Source organism: Phyllobates terribilis, unplaced genomic scaffold (assembly GCF_046119375.1).
Source record: "Phyllobates terribilis strain yellow unplaced genomic scaffold, ASM4611937v1 Scaffold_196__1_contigs__length_3587587, whole genome shotgun sequence".
Classification (NCBI taxonomy): domain Eukaryota; kingdom Metazoa; phylum Chordata; class Amphibia; order Anura; family Dendrobatidae; genus Phyllobates; species Phyllobates terribilis.
In genome coordinates this window covers 3,571,409-3,587,588 of record NW_027362956.1, presented here as the reverse complement: position 1 = coordinate 3,587,588, position 16,180 = coordinate 3,571,409, and the positions used below count along the sequence as shown (strand labels likewise).

At 45.1% G+C, this 16,180-nt stretch overlaps 13 non-coding genes across 13 annotated transcripts; all 13 read right to left on the bottom strand.

The window, feature by feature from the left end:
* Nucleotides 1-154: 154 nt before the first annotated feature.
* On the bottom strand, nucleotides 155-344 carry LOC141213505 (U2 spliceosomal RNA). Its single transcript, XR_012283004.1, has one exon. It is a non-coding gene; the product is annotated as a U2 spliceosomal RNA (small nuclear RNA).
* Nucleotides 345-1,302: 958 nt separating this feature from the next.
* LOC141213506 (U2 spliceosomal RNA) lies at nucleotides 1,303-1,492 on the bottom strand. Its single transcript, XR_012283005.1, has one exon. It is a non-coding gene; the product is annotated as a U2 spliceosomal RNA (small nuclear RNA).
* Nucleotides 1,493-2,611: 1,119 nt separating this feature from the next.
* On the bottom strand, nucleotides 2,612-2,802 carry LOC141213499 (U2 spliceosomal RNA). The gene has a single exon (XR_012282999.1). It is a non-coding gene; the product is annotated as a U2 spliceosomal RNA (small nuclear RNA).
* Nucleotides 2,803-3,904: 1,102 nt separating this feature from the next.
* LOC141213510 (U2 spliceosomal RNA) lies at nucleotides 3,905-4,092 on the bottom strand. The gene has a single exon (XR_012283009.1). It is a non-coding gene; the product is annotated as a U2 spliceosomal RNA (small nuclear RNA).
* Nucleotides 4,093-5,211: 1,119 nt separating this feature from the next.
* On the bottom strand, nucleotides 5,212-5,402 carry LOC141213504 (U2 spliceosomal RNA). Its single transcript, XR_012283003.1, has one exon. It is a non-coding gene; the product is annotated as a U2 spliceosomal RNA (small nuclear RNA).
* Nucleotides 5,403-6,522: 1,120 nt separating this feature from the next.
* On the bottom strand, nucleotides 6,523-6,713 carry LOC141213501 (U2 spliceosomal RNA). Its single transcript, XR_012283000.1, has one exon. It is a non-coding gene; the product is annotated as a U2 spliceosomal RNA (small nuclear RNA).
* A 1,113-nt stretch (nucleotides 6,714-7,826) lies between these two features.
* LOC141213509 (U2 spliceosomal RNA) lies at nucleotides 7,827-8,014 on the bottom strand. Its single transcript, XR_012283008.1, has one exon. It is a non-coding gene; the product is annotated as a U2 spliceosomal RNA (small nuclear RNA).
* Nucleotides 8,015-9,129: 1,115 nt separating this feature from the next.
* Nucleotides 9,130-9,320, bottom strand: LOC141213441 (U2 spliceosomal RNA). Its single transcript, XR_012282943.1, has one exon. It is a non-coding gene; the product is annotated as a U2 spliceosomal RNA (small nuclear RNA).
* Nucleotides 9,321-10,434: 1,114 nt separating this feature from the next.
* LOC141213494 (U2 spliceosomal RNA) lies at nucleotides 10,435-10,624 on the bottom strand. Its single transcript, XR_012282994.1, has one exon. It is a non-coding gene; the product is annotated as a U2 spliceosomal RNA (small nuclear RNA).
* A 1,113-nt stretch (nucleotides 10,625-11,737) lies between these two features.
* Nucleotides 11,738-11,927, bottom strand: LOC141213461 (U2 spliceosomal RNA). The gene has a single exon (XR_012282962.1). It is a non-coding gene; the product is annotated as a U2 spliceosomal RNA (small nuclear RNA).
* Nucleotides 11,928-13,046: 1,119 nt separating this feature from the next.
* Nucleotides 13,047-13,237, bottom strand: LOC141213482 (U2 spliceosomal RNA). Its single transcript, XR_012282982.1, has one exon. It is a non-coding gene; the product is annotated as a U2 spliceosomal RNA (small nuclear RNA).
* Nucleotides 13,238-14,361: 1,124 nt separating this feature from the next.
* LOC141213440 (U2 spliceosomal RNA) lies at nucleotides 14,362-14,552 on the bottom strand. The gene has a single exon (XR_012282942.1). It is a non-coding gene; the product is annotated as a U2 spliceosomal RNA (small nuclear RNA).
* A 1,120-nt stretch (nucleotides 14,553-15,672) lies between these two features.
* Nucleotides 15,673-15,863, bottom strand: LOC141213439 (U2 spliceosomal RNA). Its single transcript, XR_012282941.1, has one exon. It is a non-coding gene; the product is annotated as a U2 spliceosomal RNA (small nuclear RNA).
* Between the last annotated feature and the right edge of the window lie 317 nt (nucleotides 15,864-16,180).

The window sequence follows — 16,180 nt, the reverse complement described above, 5'->3', positions numbered from 1 at the left end:
AGCTTGTCATCTGGCTTCTGCAACTTTTAACATGAAAAATCCAATGAGGAGAAGAAAAGCAAAGCCAAAGAGTCCATCCCAAAATCGACAAACAAGCAAAATGAACAAAAAGCATTGAATTCAATTCTTTCTGATTTTAGAAACTGCATTAAAGAAGGGGTGCACCGGTCCTGGAGATACTGCAATACCAGGTCAATGCGTGGAGTGGACAGAGCAAGCTCTTTTTCCATCTCCCTGTTCTAAAAATCCATTTAATATATGGTCCCCAGATAGGGGACGTATCAGATATTAAACTGATAAGAACAGATACTCACTTGATCTTAGCCAAAAGGCCGAGAAGCGATAACCAGAATTGGTTTCCGACTACGGTGCCACCCAAGGATTCTGAAAAGTCCATTTGTGGAGCTCCCACGCCTCAACACCGAAGGGAGGAGAACCAATTAAGGCGGGGGGGGGGTGGAACGAGCAGCTGTCTACCCTTAGCAGGAGGGTTGCTGATTAATTACCTCTCCTGCTGCTGCTGCTGCTGGCTGTCCAGCAGCAGACTGAAGGTGGCTGCTGCTGTGCGCAGGTATATAAGGCTCAGAGCCATTATGACACGCGCAGCCAGCGTTCCATTGCCACATTCCGTCTACTGCAGGCGGGATACCTGGTGGCTGAATGTCACTGAGAAGCTCACAGAGACCGCCATAAGCAACAGTTTAAAAGAATGCCACAGACTAATCAACCAAACTTTTTGGGTTGGTTTCTCTTTTTATAGTCTGCAGGCATTAAATGAAAGAAGTCAGTGTTCCAGCAGAGGGAGACAACGTTTCAGAAAGGCATTGTAGCAAACCAAAAAAGAAATTTTAAGCGCAGCAGAGTAACCAGCTCACATACCTGTTAGCTCAGGTGAGTTTAAAAGGCTGCTGTTGATAACAAGGGCATTTGCTAAATAGATGGTGTGTGTGCAACAATATACTGAAAGGTCAATTATATTGTGCAGCTTATCTCACCACCTGTAGTTATTTAGGTGAAAGCTCCAAAATGCTTGCCTAATATGTCTGTTTATCCAAAAGGAAGTATAGAGGGAGAGCTAGATAGATAGCATTGCATTACATTACATTACATGGCAATGCAATGCACAGTTGCTGAAGTTGAACCAAAATGAACTTGTCATCTGGCTTCTGCAACTTTTAACATGAAAATCAATGAGGAGAAGAAAAGCAAAGCCAAAGAGTCCATCCCAAAATCCGACAAACAAGCAAAATGAACAAAAAGCATTGAATTCAATTCTTTGTGATTTTAGAAACTGCATTAAAGAAGGGGTGCACCGGTCCTGGAGATACTGCAATACCAGGTCAATGCGTGGAGTGGACAGAGCAAGCTCTTTTTCCATCTCCCTGTTCTAAAAATCCATTTAATATATGGTCCCCAGATAGGGGACGTATCAGATATTAAATGATAAGAACAGATACTACACTTGATCTTAGCCAAAAGGCCGAGAAGCGATAACCAGAATTGGTTTCCGACTACGGTGCCACCCAAGGATTCTGAAAAGTCCATTTGTGGGAGATGGCCACCTGGACTCCCGTTAAGAAGACATGCTGTCAACCTCTAGATCCCTCACATGCCTGCACTTTTCGGCTTGCTGCTGCTGCAATCCACGCGTTTTAGATCTGCATAACTCCACCTCTTTTAGCACAGTACCCTCAACCCCCGGCTGTTCCCACCCGCCTCAACACCGTTGGAAGGGAGGAGAACCAATTAAGGCGGGGAGGGGGGTGGAACGAGCAGCTGTCTACCCTTAGCAGGAGGTTGCTGATTAATTACCTCTCCTGCTGCTGCTGCTGCTGGCTGTCCCAGCAGCAGACTGAAGGTGGCTGCTGCTGTGCGCAGGTATATAAAGGCTCAGAGCCTATTATGACACGCGCAGCCAGCGTTCCATTGCCACATTCGTCTTACTGCAGGTGGGATACCTGGATGGCTGAATGTCACTGAGAAGCTCACAGAGACCGCCATAAGCAACAGTTTAAAAGAATACCACAGACTAATCAACCAAACTTTCTGGGTTGGTTTCTCTTTTATAGTCTGCAGGCATTAAATGAAAGAAGTCAGTGTTCCAGCAGAGGGAGACAACGTTTCAGAAAAGGCATTGTAGCAAACCAAAAAAGAAATTTTAAGCGCAGCAGAGTAACCAGCTCACATACCTGTTAGCTCAGGTGAGTTTAAAAGGCTGCTGTTGATAACAAGGGCATTTGCTAAATAGATGGTGTGTGTGCAACAATATACTGAAAGGTCAATTATATTGTGCAGCTTATCTCACCACCTGTAGTTATTTAGGTGAAAGCTCCAAAATGCTTGCCTAATATGTCTGTTTATCCAAAAGGAAGTATAGAGGAGAGCTAGATAGATAGCATTGCATTACATTACATTACATGGCAATGCAATGCACAGTTGCTGAAGTTGAACCAAATGAGCTTGTCATCTGGCTTCTGCAACTTTTAACATGAAAAATCCAATGAGGAGAAGAAAAGCAAAGCCAAAGAGTCCATCCCAAAATCCGACAAACAAGCAAATGAACAAAAAGCATTGAATTCAATTCTTTCTGATTTTAGAAACTGCATTAAAGAAGGGGTGCACCGGTCCTGGAGATACTGCAATACCAGGTCAATGCGTGGAGTGGACAGAGCAAGCTCCTTTTTCCATCTCCCTGTTCTAAAAATCATTTAATATATGGTCCCCAGATAGGGGACGTATCAGATATTAAACTGATAAGAACAGATACTACACTTGATCTTAGCCAAAAGGCCGAGAAGCGATAACCAGAATTGGTTTCCGACTACGGTGCCACCCAAGGATTCTGAAAAGTCCATTTGTGGAGATGGCCACCTGGACTCCCGTTAAGAAGACATGCTGTCAACCTCTAGATCCCTCACATGCCTGCACTTTTCGGCTTCCTGCTGCTGCAATCACGCGTTTTAGATCTGCATAACTCCACCTCTTTTAGCACAGTACCCTCACCCCCCGGCTGTTCCCACCCGCCTCAACCACCGTTGGAAGGGAGAGAACCAATTAAGGCGGTGGAACGAGCAGCTGTCTACCTTGCAGGAGGGTTGCTGATTAATTACCTCTCCTGCTGCTGCTGCTGCTGGCTGTCCAGCAGCAGACCTGAAGGTGGTGCTGCTGTGCGCAGGTATATAAAGGCTCAGAGCCTATTATGACACGCGCAGCCAGCGTTCCATTGCCACATTCCGTCTACTGCAGGCGGGATACCTGGATGGCTGAATGTCACTGAGAAGCTCACAGAGACGCCATAAGCAACAGTTAAAAGAATGCCACAGACTAATCAACCAAACTTTTTGGGTTGGTTTCTCTTTTATAGTCTGCAGGCATTAAATGAAAGAAGTCAGTGTTCCAGCAGAGGGAGACAACGTTTCAGAAAATAGCATTGTAGCAAACCAAACAAGAAATTTAAGCGCAGCAGAGTAACCAGCTCACCATACCTGTTAGCTCAGGTGAGTTAAAAGGCTGCTGTTGATAACAAGGGCATTTGCCTAATAGATGGTGTGTGCAACAATATACTGAAAGGTCAATTATATGTGCAGCCTTATCTCACCACCTGTAGTTATTTAGTGAAAGCCTCCAAAATGCTTGCTAATATAGTCTGTATCCAAAAAGGAAGTATAGAGGGAGAGCTAGATAGATAGCATTGCATTACATTACATTACATGGCAATGCCATGCACAGTTGCTGAAGTTGAACCAAAATGAGCTTGTCATCTGGCTTCTGCAACTTTTAACATGAAAAATCCAATGAGGAGAAGAAAAGCAAAGCCAAAGAGTCCATCCAAAATCCGACAAACAAGCAAAATGAACAAAAGCATTGAATTCAATTCTTTCTGATTTTAGAAACTGCATTAAAGAAGGGGTGCACCGGTCTGGAGATACTGCAATACCAGGTCATGCGTGGAGTGGACAGAGCAAGCTCTTTTTCCATCTCCCTGTCTAAAAATCCATTTAATATATGGTCCCCAGATAGGGGACGTATCAGATATTAAACTGATAAGAACAGATACTACACTTGATCTTAGCCAAAAGGCCGAGAAGCGATAACCAGAATTGGTTTCCGACTACGGTGCCACCCAAGGATTCTGAAAGTCCATTTGTGGAGATGGCCACCTGGACTCCCGTTAAGAAGACATGCTGTCAACCTCTAGATCCCTCACATGCCTCCACTTTTCGGCTTGCTGCTGCTGCAATCCACGCGTTTTAGATCTGCATAACTCCACCTCTTTTAGCACAGTACCCTCAACCCCCGGCTGTTCCCACCCGCCTCAACACCGTTGGAAGGGAGGAGAACAATTAAGGCGGGGGGGGGGGGTGGGAACGAGCAGCTGTCTACCCTTAGCAGGAGGGTTGCTGATTAATTACCTCTCCAGCTGCTGCTGCTGCTGGCTGTCCAGCAGCAGACTGAAGGTGGCTGCTGCTGTGCGCAGGTATATAAAGGCTCAGAGCCTATTATGACACGCGCAGCCAGCGTTCCATTGCCACATTCCGTCTACTGCAGGCGGGATACCTGGATGGCTGAATGTCACTGAGAAGCTCACAGAGACCGCCATAAGCAACAGTTTAAAAGAATGCCACAGACTAATCAACCAAACTTTTTGGGTTGGTTTCTCTTTTATAGTCTGCAGGCATTAAATGAAAGAAGTCAGTGTTCCAGCAGAGGGAGACAACGTTTCAGAAAAGGCATTGTAGCAAACCAAAAAAGAAATTTTAAGCGCAGCAGAGTAACCAGCTCACATACCTGTTAGCTCAGGTGAGTTTAAAAGGCTGCTGTTGATAACAAGGGCATTTGCTAAATAGATGGTGTGTGTGCAACAATATACTGAAAGGTCAATTATATTGTGCAGCTTATCTCACCACCTGTAGTTATTTAGGTGAAAGCTCCAAAATGCTTGCCTAATATGTCTGTTTATCCAAAAGAAGTATAGAGGGAGAGCTAGATAGATAGCATTGCATTACATTACATTACATGGCAATGCAATGCACAGTTGCTGAAGTTGAACCAAAATGAACTTGTCATCTGGCTTCTGCAACTTTTAACATGAAAATCCAATGAGGAGAAGAAAAGCAAAGCAAAGAGTCCATCCCAAAATCCGACAAACAAGCAAAATGAACAAAAAGCATTGAATTCAATTCTTTCTGATTTTAGAAACTGCATTAAAGAAAGGGGTGCACCGGTCCTGGAGATACTGCAATACCAGGTCAATGCGTGGAGTGGACAGAGCAAGCTCTTTTTCCATCTCCCTGTTCTAAAAATCCATTTAATATATGGTCCCCAGATAGGGGAGTAATCAGATATTAAACTGATAAGAACAGATACTACACTTGATCTTAGCCAAAAGGCCGAGAAGCGATAACCAGAATTGGTTCCGACTACGGTGCCACCCAAGGATTCTGAAAAGTCCATTTGTGGAGATGGCCACCTGGACTCCCGTTAAGAAGACATGCTGTCAACCTCTAGATCCCTCACATGCCTGCACTTTTCGGCTTGCTGCTGCTGCAATCCACGCGTTTTAGATCTGCATAACTCCACCTCTTTAGCACAGTACCCTCAACCCCCGGCTGTTCCCACCCGCCTCAACACCGTTGGAAGGAGGAGAACCAATTAAGGCGGGGGGGGGGGGTGGAACGAGCAGCTGTCTACCCTTAGCAGGAGGGTTGCTGATTAATTACCTCTCCTGCTGCTGCTGCTGCTGGCTGTCCAGCAGCAGACTGAAGGTGGCTGCTGCTGTGCGCAGGTATATAATGGCTCAGAGCCTATTATGACACGCGCAGCCAGCGTTCCATTGCCACATTCCGTCTACTGCAGGTGGGATACCTGGATGGCTGAATGTCACTGAGAAGCTCACAGAGACCGCCATAAGCAACAGTTTTAAAAGAATGCCACAGACTAATCAACCAAACTTTTTGGGTTGGTTTCTCTTTTATAGTCTGCAGGCATTAAATGAAAGAAGTCAGTGTTCCAGCAGAGGGAGACAACGTTTCAGAAAAGGCATTGTAGCAAACCAAAAAAGAAATTTTTAAGCGCAGCAGAGTAACCAGCTCACATACCTGTTAGCTCAGGTGAGTTTAAAGGCTGCTGTTGATAACAAGGGCATTTGCTAAATAGATGGTGTGTGTGCAACAATATACTGAAAGGTCAATTACATTGTGCAGCTTATCTCACCACCTGTAGTTATTTAGGTGAAAGCTCCAAAATGCTTGCCTAATATGTCTGTTTATCCAAAAGGAAGTATAGAGGGAGAGCTAGATAGATAGCATTGCATACATTACATTACATGGCAATGCAAATGCACAGTTGCTGAAGTTGAACCAAAATGAGCTTGTCATCTGGCTTCTGCAACTTTTAACATGAAAAATCCAATGAGGAGAAGAAAAGCAAAGCCAAAGAGTCCATCCCAAAATCCGACAAGCAAGCAAAATGAACAAAAAGCATTGAATTCAATTCTTTCTGATTTTAGAAACTGCATTAAAGAAGGGGTGCACCGGTCCTGGAGATACTGCAATACCAGGTCAATGCGTGGAGTGGGACAGAGCAAGCTCTTTTTCCATCTCCCTGTTCTAAAAATCCATTTAATATATGGTCCCCAGATAGGGGACGTATCAGATATTAAACTGATAAGAACAGATACTACACTTGATCTTAGCAAAAGGCCGAGAAGCGATAACCAGAATTGGTTTCCGACTACGGTGCCACCCAAGGATTCTGAAAAGTCCATTTGTGGAGATGGCCACCTGGACTCCGTTAAGAAGACATGCTGTCAACCTCTAGATCCCTCACATGCCTGCACTTTTCCGGCTTGCTGCTGCTGCAATCCACGCGTTTAGATCTGCATAACTCCACCTCTTTTAGCACAGTACCCTCAACCCCCGGCTGTTCCCACCCGCCTCAACACCGTTGGAAGGGAGGAGAACCAATTAAGGCGGGGGGGGGGGGTGGAACGAGCAGCTGTCTACCCTTAGCAGGGAGGGTTGCTAATTAATTACCTCTCCTGCTGCTGCTGCTGCTGGCTGTCCAGCAGCAGACTGAAGGTGGCTGCTGCTGTGCGCAGGTATATAAAGGCTCAGAGCCTATTATGACACGCGCAGCCACGTTCCATTGCCACATTCGTCTACTGCAGGCGGGATACCTGGATGGCTGAATGTCACTGAGAAGCTCACAGAGACCGCCATAAGCAACAGTTTAAAAGAATGCCACAGACTAATCAACCAAACTTTTTGGGTTGGTTTCTCTTTTATAGTCTGCAGGCATTAAATGAAAGAAGTCAGTGTTCCAGCAGAGGGAGACAACGTTTCAGAAAAGGGCATTGTAGCAAACCAAAAAAGAATTTTAAGCGCAGCAGAGTAACCAGCTCACATACCTGTTAGCTCAGGTGAGTTTAAAAGGCTGCTGTTGATAACAAGGGCATTTGCTAAATAGATGGTTGTGTGCAACAATATACTGAAAGGTCAATTATATTGTGCAGCTTATCTCACCACCTGTAGTTATTTAGGTGAAAGCTCCAAATGCTTGCCTAATATGTCTGTTTATCCAAAAGGAAGTATAGAGGGAGAGCTAGATAGATAGCATTGCATTACATTACATTACATGGCAATGCAATGCACAGTTGCTGAAGTTGAACCAAATGAGCTTGTCATCTGGCTTCTGCAACTTTTAACATGAAAAATCAATGAGGAGAAGAAAAGCAAAGCCAAAGAGTCCATCCCAAAATCCGACAAACAAGCAAATGAACAAAAAGCATTGAATTCAATTCTTTCTGATTTAGAAACTGCATTAAAGAAGGGTGCACCGGTCCTGGAGATACTGCAATACCAGGTCAATGCGTGAGTGGACAGAGCAAGCTCTTTTCCATCTCCCTGTTCTAAAAATCCATTTAATATATGGTCCCCAGATAGGGACGTATCAGATATTAAACTGATAAGAACAGATACTACACTAGATCTTAGCCAAAAGGCCGAGAAGCGATAACCAGAATTGGTTTCCGACTACGGTGCCACCCAAGGATTCTGAAAGTCCATTTGTGGAGATGGCCACCTGGACTCCGTTAAGAAGACATGCTGTCAACCTCTAGATCCCTCACATGCCTGCACTTTTCGGCTTGCTGCTGCTGCAATCCACGCGTTTTAGATCTGCATAACTCACCTCTTTTAGCACAATACCCTCAACCCCCGGCTGTTCCCACCCGCCTCAACACCGTTGGAAGGGAGAAACCAATTAAGGCGGGGGGGGGGGGGGTGGAACGAGCAGCTGTCTACCCTTAGCAGGAGGGTTGCTGATTATTACCTCTCCTGCTGCTGCTGCTGCTGGCTGTCCAGCAGCAGACTGAAGGTGGCTGCTGCTGTGCGCAGGTATATAAAGGCTCAGAGCCTATTATGACACGCGCAGCCAGCGTTCCATTGCCACATTCCGTCTACTGCAGGCGGGATACCTGGATGGCTGAATGTCACTGAGAAGCTCACAGAGACCGCCATAAGCAACAGTTTAAAAGAATGCCACAGACTAATCAACCAAACTTTTTGGGTTGGTTTCTTTTTTATAGTCTGCAGGCATTAAATGAAAGAAGTCAGTGTTCCAGCAGAGGGAGACAACGTTTCAGAAAAGGCATTGTAGCAAACCAAAAAGAAATTTTAAGCGCAGCAGAGTAACCAGCTCACATACCTGTTAGCTCAGGTGAGTTTAAAGGCTGCTGTTGATAACAAGGGCATTTGCTAAATAGATGGTGTGGTGCAACAATATACTGAAAGGTCAATTATATTGTGCAGCTTATCTCACCACTGTAGTTATTTAGGTGAAAGCTCCAAAATGCTTGCCTAATATGTCTGTTTATCCAATAGGAAGTATAGAGGGAGAGCTAGATAGATAGCATTGCATTACATTACATTACATGGCAATGCAATGCACAGTTGCTGAAGTTGAACCAAAATGAGCTTGTCATCTGGCTTCTGCAACTTTTAACATGAAAATCCAATGAGGAGAAGAAAAGCAAAGCCAAAATTGTCCATCCCAAAATCCGACAAACAAGCAAAATGAACAAAAAGCATTGAATTCAATTCTTTCTGATTTTAGAAACTGGCATTAAAGAAGGGGTGCACCGGTCCTGGAGATACTGCAATACCAGGTCAATGCGTGGAGTGGACAGAGCAAGCTCTTTTTCCATCTCCCTGTTCTAAAAATCCATTTAATATATGGTCCCCAGATAGGGGACGTATCAGATATTAAACTGATAAGAACAGATACTACACTTGATCTTAGCCAAAAGGCCGAGAAGCGATAACCAGAATTGGTTTCCGACTACGGTGCCACCCAAGGATTCTGAAAAGTCCATTTGTAGAGATGGCCACCTGGACTCCCGTTAAGAAGACATGCTGTCAACCTCTAGATCCCTCACATGCCTGCACTTTTCGGCTTGCTGCTGCTGCAATCCACGCGTTTTAGATCTGCATAACTCCACCTCTTTTAGCACAGTACCCTCAACCCCCCGGCTGTTCCCACCCGCCTCAACACCGTTGGAAGGGAGAGAACCAATTAAGGCGGGGGGGGGGGTGGAACGAGCAGCTGTCTACCCTTAGCAGGAGGGTTGCTGATAATTACCTCTCCTGCTGCTGCTGCTGCTGGCTGTCCAGCAGCAGACTGAAGGTGGCTGCTGCTGTGCGCAGGTATATAAAGGCTCCGAGCCTATTATGACACGCGCAGCCAGCGTTCCATTGCCACATTCCGTCAACTGCAGGCGGATACCTGGATGGCTGAATGTCACTGAGAAGCTCACAATAGACCGCCATAAGCAACAGTTTAAAAGAATGCCACAGACTAATCACCAAACTTTTGGTTTTTTCTCTTTTATAGTCTGCAGGCATTAAATGAAAGAAGTCAGTGTTCCAGCAGAGGAGACAACGTTTCAGAAAAAGGCATTGTAGCAAACCAAAAAAGAATTTTAAGCGCAGCAGAGTAACCAGCTCACATACCTGTTAGCTCAGGTTGAGTTTAAAAGGCTTGCTGTTGATAACAAGGGCATTTGCTAAATAGATGGTGTGTGTGCAACAATATACTGAAAGGTCAATTTATTGTGCAGCTTATCTCACCACCTGTAGTTATTTAGGTGAAAGCTCCAAATGCTTGCCTAATATGTCTGTTTATCCAAAAGGAAGTATAGAGGGAGAGCTAGATAGATAGCATTGCATTACATTACATTACATGGCAATGCAATGCACAGTTGCTGAAGTTGAACCAAAATGAGCTTGTCATCTGGCTTCTGCAACTTTTAACATGAAAAATCAATGAGGAGAAGAAAAGCAAAGCCAAAGAGTCCATCCCAAAATCCGACAAACAAGCAAAATGAACAAAAAGCATTGAATTCAATTCTTTCTGATTTTAGAAACTGCATTAAAGAAGGGGTGCACCGGTCTGGAGATACTGCAATACCAGGTCAATGCGTGGAGTGGACAGAGCAAGCTCTTTTTCCATCTCCCTGTTCCAAAAATCCATTTAATATATGGTCCCCAGATAGGGGACGTATCAGATATTAAACTGATAAGAACAGATACTACACTTGATCTTAGCCAAAAGGCCGAGAAGCGATAACCAGAATTGGTTTCCGACTACGGTGCCACCCAAGGATTCTGAAAAGTCCATTTGTGGAGATGGCCACCTGGACTCCCGTTAAGAAGACATGCTGTCAACTCTAGATCCCTCACATGCCTGCACTTTTCGGCTTGCTGCTGCTGCAATCCACGCGTTTTAGATCTGCATAACTCCACTCTTTTAGCACAGTACCCTCAACCCCCGGCTGTTCCCACCCGCCTCAACACCGTTGGAAGGGAGGAGAACCAATTAAGGCGGGGGGGGTGGAACGAGCAGCTGTCTACCCTTAGCAGGAGGGTTGCTGATTAATTACCTCTCCTGCTGCTGCTGCTGCTGGCTGTCCAGCAGCAGACTGAAGGTGGCTGCTGCTGTGCGCAGGTATATAAAGGCTCAGAGCCTATTATGACACGCGCCAGCCAGCGTTCCATTGCCACATTCCGTCTACTGCAGGCGGGATACCTGGATGGCTGAATGTCACTGAGAAGCTCACAGAGACCGCCATAAGCAACAGTTTAAAAGAATGCCACAGACTAATCAACCAAACTTTTTGGGTTGGTTTCTCTTTTATAGTCTGCAGGCATTAAATGAAAGAAGTCAGTGTTCCAGCAGAGGGAGACAACGTTCAGAAAAGGCATTGTAGCAAACCAAAAAAGAAATTTTAAGCGCAGCAGAGTAACCAGCTCACATACCTGTTAGCTCAGGTGAGTTTAAAAGGCTGCTGTTGATAACAAGGCATTTGCTAAATAGATGGTGTGTGTGCAACAATATACTGAAAGGTCAATTATATTGTGCAGCTTATCTCACCACCTGTAGTTATTTAGGTGAAAGCTCCAAAAATGCTTGCCTAATATGTCTGTTTATCCAAAAGGAAGTATAGAGGGAGAGCTAGATAGATAGCATTGCATTACATTACATTACATGGCAATGCAATGCACAGTTGCTGAAGTTGAACCAAAATGAGCTTGTCATCTGGCTTCTGCAACTTTTAACATGAAAATCCAATGAGAGAAGAAAGCAAAGCCAAAGAGTCCATCCCAAAATCCGACAAACAAGCAAAATGAACAAAAAGCATTGAATTCAATTCTTTCTGATTTTAGAAACTGCATTAAAGAAGGGGTGCACCGTCCTGGAGATACTGCAATACCAGGTCAATGCGTGGAGTGGACAGAGCAAGCTCTTTTTCCATCTCCCTGTTCTAAAAATCCATTTAATATATGGTCCCCAGATAGGGGACGTATCAGATATTAAACTGATAAGAACAGATACTACACTTGATCTTAGCCAAAAGGCCGAGAAGCGATAACCAGAATTGGTTTCCGACTACGGTGCCACCCAAGGATTCTGAAAAGTCCATTTGTGGAGATGGCCACCTGGACTCCCGTTAAGAAGACATGCTGTCAACCTCTAGATCCCTCACATGCCTGCACTTTTCGGCTTGCTGCTGCTGCAATCCACGTGTTTTAGATCTGCATAACTCCACCTCTTTTAGCACAGTACCCTCAACCCCCGGCTGTTCCCACCCGCCTCAACACCGTTGGAAGGGAGGAGAACCAATTAAGGCGGGGGGGGGTGGAACGAGCAGCTGTCTACCCTTAGCAGGAGGGTTGCTGATTAATTACCTCTCCTGCTGCTGCTGCTGCTGGCTGTCCAGCAGCAGACTGAAGGTGGCTGCTGCTGTGCGCAGGTATATAAAGGCTCAGAGCCTATTATGACACGCGCAGCCAGCGTTCCATTGCCACATTCCGTCTACTGCAGGCGGGATACCTGGATGGCTGAATGTCACTGAGAAGCTCACAGAGACCGCCATAAGCAACAGTTTAAAAGAATGCCACAGACTAATCAACCAAACTTTTTGGGTTGGTTTCTCTTTTATAGTCTGCAGGCATTAAATGAAAGAAGTCAGTGTTCCAGCAGAGGGAGACAACGTTTCAGAAAAGGCATTGTAGCAAACCAAAAAAGAAATTTTAAGCGCAGCAGAGTAACCAGCTCACATACCTGTTAGCTCAGGTGAGTTTAAAAGGCTGCTGTTGATAACAAGGGCATTTGCTAAATAGATGGTGTGTGTGCAACAATATACTGAAAGGTCAATTATATTGTGCAGCTTATCTCACCACCTGTAGTTATTTAGGTGAAAGCTCCAAAATGCTTGCCTAATATGTCTGTTTATCCAAAAGGAAGTATAGAGGGAGAGCTAGATAGATAGCATTGCATTACATTACATTACATGGCAATGCAATGCACAGTTGCTGAAGTTGAACCAAAATGAGCTTGTCATCTGGCTTCTGCAACTTTTAACATGAAAAATCCAATGAGGAGAAGAAAAGCAAAGCCAAAGAGTCCATCCCAAAATCCGACAAACAAGCAAAATGAACAAAAAGCATTGAATTCAATTCTTTCTGATTTTAGAAACTGCATTAAAGAAGGGGTGCACCGGTCCTGGAGATACTGCAATACCAGGTCAATGCGTGGATTGGACAGAGCAAGCTCTTTTTCCATCTCCCTGTTCTAAAAATCCATTTAATATATGGTCCCCAGATAGGGGACGTATCAGATATTAAACTGATAAGAACAGATACTACACTTGATCTTAGCCAAAAGGCCGAGAAGCGATAACCAGAATTGGTTTCCGACTACGGTGCCACCCAAGGATTCTGAAAAGTCCATTTGTGGAGATGGCCACCTGGACTCCCGTTAAGAAGACATGCTGTCAACCTCTAGATCCCTCACATGCCTGCACTTTTCGGCTTGCTGCTGCTGCAATCCACGCGTTTTAGATCTGCATAACTCCACCTCTTTTAGCACAGTACCCTCAACCCCCGGCTGTTCCCACCCGCCTCAACACCGTTGGAAGGGAGGAGAACCAATTAAGGCGGGGGGGGGGGGGGTGGAACGAGCAGCTGTCTACCCTTAGCAGGAGGGTTGCTGATTAATTACCTCTCCTGCTGCTGCTGCTGCTGGCTATCCAGCAGCAGACTGAAGGTGGCTGCTGCTGTGCGCAGGTATATAAAGGCTCAGAGCCTATTATGACACGCGCAGCCAGCGTTCCATTGCCACATTCCGTCTACTGCAGGCGGGATACCTGGATGGCTGAATGTCACTGAGAAGCTCACAGAGACCGCCATAAGCAACAGTTTAAAAGAATGCCACAGACTAATCAACCAAACTTTTTGGGTTGGTTTCTCTTTTATAGTCTGCAGGCATTAAATGAAAGAAGTCAGTGTTCCAGCAGAGGGAGACAACGTTTCAGAAAAGGCATTGTAGCAAACCAAAAAAGAAATTTTAAGCGCAGCAGAGTAACCAGCTCACATACCTGTTAGCTCAGGTGAGTTTAAAAGGCTGCTGTTGATAACAAGGGCATTTGCTAAATAGATGGTGTGTGTGCAACAATATACTGAAAGGTCAATTATATTGTGCAGCTTATCTCACCACCTGTAGTTATTTAGGTGAAAGCTCCAAAATGCTTGCCTAATATGTCTGTTTATCCAAAAGGAAGTATAGAGGGAGAGCTAGATAGATAGCATTGCATTACATTACATTACATGGCAATGCAATGCACAGTTGCTGAAGTTGAACCAAAATGAGCTTGTCATCTGGCTTCTGCAACTTTTAACATGAAAAATCCAATGAGGAGAAGAAAAGCAAAGCCAAAGAGTCCATCCCAAAATCCGACAAACAAGCAAAATGAACAAAAAGCATTGAATTCAATTCTTTCTGATTTTAGAAACTGCATTAAAGAAGGGGTGCACCGGTCCTGGAGATACTGCAATACCAGGTCAATGCGTGGAGTGGACAGAGCAAGCTCTTTTTCCATCTCCCTGTTCTAAAAATCCATTTAATATATGGTCCCCAGATAGGGGACGTATCAGATATTAAACTGATAAGAACAGATACTACACTTGATCTTAGCCAAAAGGCCGAGAAGCGATAACCAGAATTGGTTTCCGACTACGGTGCCACCCAAGGATTCTGAAAAGTCCATTTGTGGAGATGGCCACCTGGACTCCCGTTAAGAAGACATGCTGTCAACCTCTAGATCCCTCACATGCCTGCACTTTTCGGCTTGCTGCTGCTGCAATCCACGCGTTTTAGATCTGCATAACTCCACCTCTTTTAGCACAGTACCCTCAACCCCCGGCTGTTCCCACCCGCCTCAACACCGTTGGAAGGGAGGAGAACCAATTAAGGCGGGGGGGGGGTGGAACGAGCAGCTGTCTACCCTTAGCAGGAGGGTTGCTGATTAATTACCTCTCCTGCTGCTGCTGCTGCTGGCTGTCCAGCAGCAGACTGAAGGTGGCTGCTGCTGTGCGCAGGTATATAAAGGCTCAGAGCCTATTATGACACGCGCAGCCAGCGTTCCATTGCCACATTCCGTCTACTGCAGGCGGGATACCTGGATGGCTGAATGTCACTGAGAAGCTCACAGAGACGGCCATAAGCAACAGTTTAAAAGAATGCCACAGACTAATCAACCAAACTTTTTGGGTTGGTTTCTGTTTTATAGTCTGCAGGCATTAAATGAAAGAAGTCAGTGTTCCAGCAGAGGGAGACAACGTTTCAGAAAAGGCATTGTAGCAAACCAAAAAAGAAATTTTAAGCGCAGCAGAGTAACCAGCTCACATACCTGTTAGCTCAGGTGAGTTTAAAAGGCTGCTGTTGATAACAAGGGCATTTGCTAAATAGATGGTGTGTGTGCAACAATATACTGAAAGGTCAATTATATTGTGCAGCTTATCTCACCACCTGTAGTTATTTAGGTGAAAGCTCCAAAATGCTTGCCTAATATGTCTGTTTATCCAAAAGGAAGTATAGAGGGAGAGCTAGATAGATAGCATTGCATTACATTACATTACATGGCAATGCAATGCACAGTTGCTGAAGTTGAACCAAAATGAGCTTGTCATCTGGCTTCTGCAACTTTTAACATGAAAAATCCAATGAGGAGAAGAAAAGCAAAGCCAAAGAGTCCATCCCAAAATCCGACAAACAAGCAAAATGAACAAAAAGCATTGAATTCAATTCTTTCTGATTTTAGAAACTGCATTAAAGAAGGGGTGCACCGGTCCTGGAGATACTGCAATACCAGGTCAATGCGTGGAGTGGACAGAGCAAGCTCTTTTTCCATCTCCCTGTTCTAAAAATCCATTTAATATATGGTCCCCAGATAGGGGACGTATCAGATATTAAACTGATAAGAACAGATACTACACTTGATCTTAGCCAAAAGGCCGAGAAGCGATAACCAGAATTGGTTTCCGACTACGGTGCCACCCAAGGATTCTGAAAAGTCCATTTGTGGAGATGGCCACCTGGACTCCCGTTAAGAAGACATGCTGTCAACCTCTAGATCCCTCACATGCCTGCACTTTTCGGCTTGCTGCTGCTGCAATCCACGTGTTTTAGATCTGCATAACTCCACCTCTTTTAGCACAGTACCCTCAACCCCCGGCTGTTCCCACCCGCCTCAACACCGTTGGAAGGGAGGAGAACCAATTAAGGCGGGGGGGGGGGTGGAACGAGCAGCTGTCTACCCTTAGCAGGAGGGTTGCTGATTAAT